The 9,153-nt window shown below is 43.7% G+C and overlaps 1 pseudogene; it reads right to left on the reverse strand.

Moving 5' to 3' along the window:
• Positions 1–2,141: 2,141 nt before the first annotated feature.
• Positions 2,142–6,984, reverse strand: LOC101593921 (annotated as a pseudogene).
• Positions 6,985–9,153: the final 2,169 nt, after the last annotated feature.

The raw sequence follows: 9,153 nt of genomic DNA on the forward strand, positions 1-9,153 counted from the left end.
CTCTAAGTAGATATATAAAAAATAGAATTTATTCTGTTAAACTTATGGTATTATGGACACAATATGCCCCATCTGCACCTGAAAAAACTCTAGACATTATCCCTCATGAGTCAAAGATTTAACTCAGTGCCATGTCAGAGGGGGAATTGTAAAGAGAGCAAAATGTTTTATTTCTCTACATTTCTTTACACCTAGCCTATGGAAATATAGAAATCACTTCCTTGTAGGATGCTCTGTTGATGGTAGACAAATAGGAGGCTCTGCTAATGGGTGGTAAACAAGAGGCTCTGATGGGCTGAATAGCATTTCCTGGGGCTTGCATTGTTGAGCAAACTCCTTAAAATAAGCGGGACTCCTGGTCACAGGCCTACCCCACACCCCCCAGATTATACTTTTTGTAACTGACCAACAGATCTATTTTCAAGTTCCTTCTTTTTACTTTTACGCCCATAACTGTCACATGTAAATTGTGATTTAAGGTTTAACTCCCATCCTTTTTTTTTCTTTGTAACATCATATGGTTATTTCCAATAAAAGCTGACACTCCAAACAGTTCAGGGATGCTGTCCCCCTGAGATTCCCTCTGGAGTGCAAACTTGGTATACCAGACTATCATTTTTTCTTTTCTTTTTTACCCAATAAAACTTTGCCTCACATTCTGTGAGTTAGTGGTCTTACTTATGTGACACCAGACCCCATAACAAGACAAAATGCCCTTTTGGAATTGGAACTTCATTAGGAAAGGTGTAGCCAGGGGAAGTTCCATAAATGGCAGAAGAAGCTGGCCTGTCTTCACAGTTCCCAGCAGAAAGAGAAGCACAGTCAAAAAGCATACAACAAACTTCAGGAACTCCAGCTAGGCACAGTTTGCATCTCTTTAGATTGCAATCTCAAACCCACCACCACACTTTAAGATCCACCCAGTGACACCGCCTCCAGCCAGGTGGTTGCAGATGCAAACTACAAACTAATAAAACACTAGATATATTGGGGACCATCTATTCAAACTACCATACCTGGTAACATGACTATGGTCTTATTTTCTTGCTTGGCCCCGGTCCCAGGTAGCAGAATCTCTTAAAAACACCACATCAGCATTATAACACCAGAAATCCATGATTTGCCATCATCATGTGAATTGAAAGGCAGAAATCCAGAGCTAGGAATAACAATTCTAACTCATATATCCAGGAGAATTTTAGAACCTTCAGCAATACTGGCATTGGGGGTGAAGAGCAGGCATATCTGCTTTTCCCTCTATTGCCCCAAACCATATTTTAAAGCATGTTAGGCCTCCCATGAATGAATACATCAAAGTTCTTGGTTATAGAGGGGCTCATGGCCAGGGCTGGGCAAGAGGGAATCCATGGGAGCTAGGACTCTTCCAGGGAGAATCTCACCGGGTTCTGCTACCCCCCTGACAAAATAATACAGACTTCAGGATTCAGGGGAAAATAGATCCTTTCATATTAATATCCCTGGTGAACTAGTGAACTCCCAATAAACTAGGTAGAGAGCAAGACTCCACATCCAGGACCTGGGAAAAATAATCCTTGCTTCCCAATGATGCAATAAATGAAAAGAGGCAATCTGTCAGTCATCTAGTCCATGTACCCAGCCTTCCTGTGTGAATCCATTTCAGGCCCCTCATCCTCTACCTGCTTCCCCTCAGTAACTCCCATTCCATGCTTCAGCTTTGATTCTGGCCATGGCTATACTTAGATATAGGTGGAAAATCATAACCGTGCCCATTAACAGAAAGATGCAGCCAACTCAGGTATTAATAAACATATTTCTTTTCATTGAGTTTCATGATGTGATGTGAGTTTTTCCAAAGAGAAGACATTCCATAACCTTTTAATAGGGAGGTGAAACCAATGGACAAAGTTCTAAGTTGCAAGAGGTTCCAAATAGTTTAGAACCAGCAACTGCGCCTTTAGTCACAGCAGCTGAAGCATAGCAGCTGGTGTCCTTGGGTGAGTGCTTAGGGCAAAATGCTATGGCTGGACGGTTATTGAGAAGGCTTTTCTTGACACTGGTCACTGTGTTAAAGGGAGGCAGTTGTACCTCTGTCCTTTTCAGGGGGCCCTGGCCAAATATCTCCTGACAACACCCAGGTCCCCATGCCTGTCATCTTCACATCAGGGAGTCTTTGTCCTCAGCGTTCCCTTGTGCTGCTCCACTAGGGATCTGATCCACTCCCTTGTTCTCTGCTTGGCTTCCTCCCAGATGAAGCAGGGTTCATAGCCCAGATCTCGCTGAGCTTTCTTGTAGGAGACAGTGAATTTGGCATTACTCACTGTGAGTAAGTAACGGGTAAAGGGGGGCCTATAGTTGTAAACTGGTCGCAGCAGGAAGCTCACTGTTTCTAGCGTGAAAGCAAGCCAGTACAGCAGGGTCAGAGGAAGTGTCCTGCTGGAGTCAAAGTGGAGGCCCCATTCCTTACTCAGGGTGTAGTATAAGGTATCATAGCTTTGGTGAGGTGTGTCATCTGAGATATAGTAGAACTGTCCTTGGATGTTTGGTGCCTTCTTAGGATCCCTCAGGCCTCTGCAGGCCAGAATATGCGCCCAGGCCACATTGCCTACGTATGCTGGATTGACCACAGAAGATGGGCCAATTTTTTAATAATGCCATTGTTGTGTAGGGCATCAGTCACTACAGCAGAAAGCATCTGGCTTCCTTCCCCATAGATGTATGGGACTCTTAAGGCACAAGTGTAGAAGGTGCCACCATTTTTCAGAGTGCTCCCACTGGCTGCCAGCACTGCCTTCTCAGCCAGCCTTTTGCTGTAGGGGTACGGCTCAGACCACACACTTTCGTGATGCTCTTCCTCACGGCCACTCTGCACGATCTCCCTGTAGGAGTTCGGTCCAGCTGCGGCAATTGAGCTGGTGTAGATGAAGATAGGCACACTGGCTTCCACACAGGCATCCAACAGAAGCTGAGTGCCTGTCCATGGGAAACACATGGTTAATGTCAGGAAATAGTCCACCCTGTTTTGTTTTGTTTTTTCTATTCCACACTTTAGTGAAGAAGGTTATTTCTGATCTGACTTATTTATTCTTTCCCTTAGCTCAGTTGTGCCACAAATATAAAAAAAAGTGGCAAAATGAAGATGGGTTGACATATAAATTCTGTGACCTTGTCTAAGTGAGCTTCTGCTGTGCTTTTTCTGCCATGGTAGATCTTTCCTGGGAACTGTAAGCCAAAGTAAACCCTTTCCTTCCTTATGTTTCTTCTGGCTTGCCATTTTGTCCTAGCAAAGAGAGGAACTAATACATCCAGATACAGTACCTTTTACATTGACATCTATAATCGTCTGTCTGGGAATGGCACCCCAAACGTCAAGATTGAGGCAGTGTGGATGACAACAGAGATGCCCTGGCAGGCTCTCCTCAGGCACTGGGCATCCAGGATGTCCCCTTCCAGCACTGTCACCTTGCTGTTTGTTTGCAGCTCTAGAGAACACAAGAGCAGGTCATTGGGAAGCTTTCTTAATGGACTGGAGTGTTTCCAATACACAGTAATATAAATCTTCAAGGACAGTCATACTGTGGAGATACTGGTGAGGGAGCCTATCCATTGAAGGAATAAGTAAACGAATGCACAAAATTCAGGATATCTAACATTTAGTAGAAAAATTAAACATCTGTTTCTACCTTATTGTTTTTCATAAAATAAAAATATGTGTAGAATATAAAAGTTGTTAAAAACAGTTCATGGGAAGCTCGTCAGTCTCAGGGAGAATCAACTGGTAGTAAGAGGGAATACCTAGGATTTAATTCTGTGGAGTATAAGGAATAATGTATAATTTTGGAGTGAAATGAATCAGAGGCAGAGTTGTGTCATGGGAAGCTAACATGGCCTTAGGATGTGTAATGCACAGGAGTGGGGGATGTAAGAGAAAGCTGGGTCATGATTCAGAATGACCTTATGAGAGTTCTAATGAGGATGAACCATGTCCCAGCAGTGAAGGCAGAAAAGGAAGACATACAGGTATGAATTTCAGGACATGCTCTCACAAATCCTGATGCTTACTGGATCTAGGAAGAGCCCACAATAGTTAAACTCAGAACTGGTGGTTACTTCTTGGTTGACTTGGATAATAGCATGTTTTCCATAAGCATTACATCACTCTTGCCCCTTTTCAATAAATATGAAGGGCTGCAGAAACTCAGAACTCCACTGGCACTAGAGCTTGGGGTCCCTTGCCCTCTTCTTATGCTAAAGTCTCATCTCTGAGTCCTTATTTCAGTTTCCCTTCTTTCCTCTCCTTGTGTCTTTGGTCTAGTGAGTAGGCTCCCATAGAACTCTAATAAGATAGGGAAATGGGGCTCAGAAAAGTTCAGGGACATAGTTATGAGCACACATCCATGGAAGACCCAAATAGTTCCCTGTCTCCAAGCCTTGACCACTTCCTTGTGTGCTCAAAGGGAGAAGACTTGCATGGAATCAACTATTCTGAGAGAAATACTTGGCAGTGAAGAGAAAGAACCTGATACAGACCATCAGAGAGTGAAATTCAGGACTGTGAAAATGTCGCCTGGGATACAAATAGAACTGCTTGCTTTCTTAATCCTCTGCTCAGTGTGTCTGTCCAGGATCCTTCCCCTCAGAAGGTAAAGCCAGACAGAACTTGCATGAAGGAAGGCAGAGAACAAAGTGGGTTCCTGTCTGAGGGTGGAATTCTATGTTGTGTACGCTCTACTCTCTCCTACTTTAGCTTCTATACTGCTGGCTTCAGAGATGGAGTTGCTGTGATCCTGAGATGCCCCAAGAGGGCATCCTGGGATTTACATGGTGGAGCCATAGCCCTGGTCTTGCTCAAGTCAATGTGTATGCATTGTTGTACTTGGAGAAAACATATATTTACTTAGGCAGTACATGGTGCATTACAGGGAACCCTAGGGAGAAGCTACAAGACAAACGTGATTCAGAACAAGCTCTTCCCCCCAGGATGCCTTTCTTCCAGCTGTGGGACCATGGACAAGCTGATTAACCATTGTGCCGGTGTCTCTGTGCCTATCAAAGTGGGAATATGAATTTTGCCTGCATGAGGAGATATTAGGAAGAACACTGTATGCATGCAACACTGAAGAACCTGTCCATTCATCACTTCTCATAAGCCATCACCACTAAGGAGCTATTCCTCTTGGCTGAGAAGAAATGATATTCAGTTTGTATATATTGCTGAGACACTGGAATTGCAAAAATAGAACTGGTTATATCTTCATGTCTGATTATCAGAGATACCACTGCAGCAGACAGCACAGAAAGTGCTGGAAGAGGTCTGAGAAGAACAGTGGATGGGTGTTGTCCCAGATGGCTACCAAAATTTCTGTGGGCATTTCAAGGTCCTTGGGTAGTGTGCACTTTTAGGGAGGCAGCTAGTTCCCTGAGGATTAGAAGAGGACAGACAACTGGTTTGAGGAATGTGGAGGGCACAATGAATGAGTCAGAAGACTCACTGTGCCAAGACTCAGCTTTAGGAACAAGTTATGGGGACTCAGGGATAGGGTTCAAGCCTAAATTCAGAATAGTCCCCTATCCTTATTTCATCCCAAGGTTATTAGTACTCAGAAAGGTGAGTCCTCTTTCCTTTCCTTTCCTGAAGAGTGTTCTGTGGACATAAATATGAAGCAGGTGTGACAATATTCTATAAAGCTAGTTATTGTAAGTGCACCAGAGGCAGCAAGGTAAAAAATAAAAAGAAGAAAATAATGGGTTATGCCATAAAATTCTTAAGTCACTTTATTTTATTTATTTATTTATTTTAGAGAAAGAGAGAATGAGTGTACCAGGGCCTCCAGCCACTGAAAACAAACTCCAGATACATGTACCACCTTGTGCATCTGGCTTACATGGGTCCTGGGGGGTTGAGCCTCAAACCAGGGACTTTAGGCTTCACAGGTAAGCACTTAACCACTAAGCCATCTCTCTAGCCCTCTTAAGTCACTTTCTATGTGGGAATGGAAGGGAAGGGAAAAAGGAATGTTGAGAAAGACATAGTAGGAAGCCAGGTGAGGCCTATGTAATCCCAGAGTGCTTATATTGTCTTTAATCTGCATTGGGTCCTGTGACTGCTCTGGAATCCACCACTCCTTGGGTCTCTCTCCCTCCCTCTCTCTCTCTCTCATAGAAATTTATTTTACCTTACTACTTTTAATTTTGATTTTATCAATGAAACAAATGAATTCCTCCATTCTAGACCAAAACAAGCAATCAGATCACGAACATTCAAGAGGCAGGACTTGCCTCTCTGTCTTCAGCTTAATTATCTTTTACTTGTGGTGTACAGTGATTGACAAGCCCACAACCTCCAGCACATTCAGAACTCGTGTGATTTCAAGATGGGAAGGAGAAAGGCCTGGAGGCCCAGTGACTGCCTATGGTTGTACTCTATAGCTCTGGGTCAGGCCTGGATCCAGTCTCCTCTTAGTTGGGCAGTATCTTTTAAGCTGTGCTATTCCTGACTCCTCCTGATGACTGCAGGCACAGGAGGAACCTTAGAATTCCAAGTGCCCTTTTAATTTATTTTTAATGTATTTATTTGTTGATTTTGTAAGCAGAGAAATATAGAGAAGAGAGCTAGACAGAGGGAATGGGGGTGCCAGGACCCCCAGTTGCTGCAAACTCCAGATGTGCATTTGTGCATTTGGCTTTACATGGGTACTGGGGAATCAAACCTGGGTTGTTGGGCTTTTCAGGCAAGTGCCTTAACCACTGAGCAATCTCCCTAGCCCCCAAGTGTCCTTTATTTGCTAAACAAGGAGCCCTACCCATGCCCAATGAGGGTTCACCATGAAGTCAGACACAACAGCCTTGAGCTTACTTACCAGAGAACCTCTCTCTGGTTTCTGGTCTGAAGACCTTGTCTAGGGCTCTGACCTCCTGTAGATCCTTCTCCTGGACCAACAAGTTCATGATCTTCTGCCCCAGGAACCCTCCTGCTCCTGTCACCAAGCAGCTCCACCTAGGCATGTCTATGTAGGATGCAGATCACAGCAGGGAGCAGGTGTGCTATAGGTCACCCTAGCAAGACATAAAAAGTGATAGTCACAGAAATTCCTTATGATGACAGCAAGGGACAAACCTACCTGAATATAGTTTCTCCCACTGTATTTTCACAACACAGGTCACTGTTGTGATCCTAAAATATAAAGGGATTTCACCCCAGCAGCGAGCAAGAAATCAGTCTGAAGTGGATACCAACTGGGTGGCTCCTCATCCAAGTCAACTCTGATGTGTCCAGCAGGAGGCAGTGTCAGATACATAGGATGGAACAGCCCCCAGCTTTCTTTCTCTCACCTGATGCCAGTCTCAAGCCCAGGATGTCTCACCTATGCTTACAAGGAGCTTGCTGCAAATCAGGGATTCCAATAATCCCTTGTCTTGTTTGACTGAGTTGCTTGAATTTATTCATGTTTCTTGGTTTATTGTAAAGGACACTATAAGCAATATAGGTCAAGAGATGTATATAATGAGGTATAGAACAGGGGTCCCAGAACTTCCCTGGCTTTTTTGGACATGCCATCCTGCAGGATCTCTGATGCTCATTACATGGAACTGCATGAAGACTGTCCTTTGTGTTTTTATGATGACTCATTCTATAGACATGGGTCAAGCTGACACAATCATGTCAGAAAATGTCCTGTCATGGACAAACATAGCTTGACCATGTTCTAACAGGCTAGATGAGGAAACCCAATCAAACCAGTATATTTGGCTTTTCCTCTACTCCTTCCTTGCAAGTATGAGACAGAATCCTCCAGAATGAGAATGATCCACTCCTGTGGACTAAATTGAACAGGGATTTGAGCTAGGATCTGTTACAATTAAGCACAACACAAAAATATGATAATGTAAGAAGCCTTATTGTGGTTACTGATCATGTATCCTAATAATATATTTATAATTTAAAAAGACACTGCTACCTCATCTGAACACTATTCAGTCTCTATTAATACATCTAGTTAATACAAAGGTCTTGCTGGGCAAAGTGTTATGTTGCATAACAACTCAATCCAAGGAGGCTGATAAATGGCCCATAACCTCCAGGAAGGATGGAGTGGATTGCCACTCAATGTGAAGAAACAAAATATAATGAGATGTTATGCTGAGGTGGGAGGGAATAGTAGTTGAAGGTAGTCATCAATAACAGCTACTGTTATGTGACCAGTTACAGAAATGAGGCTCAAAATGTTATTCATTTATGTCTTATTTTCAGAACACGCTTATATAATTTATGTACATATATTAAGCAAATATTCACATTTTCTTTTCTCATCTATAACTTTACCATGTAAGAAGCCATCAACTGAGAGAATATTCAGTGCTATTATATTAATAGGAGGGTGTGGGCCTCTGTGTCCAGTTGGCTCAATAGACCTGATAGACTCAGAGCACAGAGGGCAGCCGGAAGCATGCAGGGATAGAGAGGCCACAGGGGAACACAGGGCTGCATTTATAGTCCTGCCCTGAAAATATGTGGAAGAAAGACCAGAACAACACACCAGAACAAAAAAAAAATCTGACAGGTTGCCCAGTGGCATTGCACCTTGTCAGTCTATAATGCCTTATTTGCCAGTTAAAGTAGGAAACCAGCTATAAGCACCCACAGGTGCCACACCTTTGCTCTTTATGGCTGAAAAGAGAAATAGACGAACAAGGAAGCCTGAAGATCCATGAGGACTGTGTGGGTCTGCCTTTATGCATGAGATTTGTGAATCAGTGCTAGCAGACAAGAGCAAAAAACAAGTGGTAAAAGGATACTGGCCACTCAGAGGCAGTGTGCTTCCTCCAGAAATATAGCCATGGCAATGCACCACTGCTGTGGCCTGAGGGGCCCAGGCAGCTTCTGAGAGCTGGAGGGTTTGGTCCCTGTCTTTGATTTCTTTGACTCCTGAGGTGAGTAGTCCTTTTTCTCCAGATGTTGCTCCATGAATGTGCAGGTGGTTAAGGCATACTGGGAGTCAGTCTAAGTGGTGGCTTGCTTTACCTCTGCGAGGGAAGTGCTCTTGTTAGTGCATGAAGCTCATCCTTTTGGGCAGACCAGTGATTGGGCAGCTGACCTTCTATGCTCTTGTTCACAGTGATCACTGCATACCCACTGTGGTACTCCCCCTATTGTAGGTTTTGGCTCCTGTCAGC

Source organism: Jaculus jaculus, chromosome 19, assembly GCF_020740685.1.
Source record: "Jaculus jaculus isolate mJacJac1 chromosome 19, mJacJac1.mat.Y.cur, whole genome shotgun sequence".
Taxonomy (NCBI): domain Eukaryota; kingdom Metazoa; phylum Chordata; class Mammalia; order Rodentia; family Dipodidae; genus Jaculus; species Jaculus jaculus.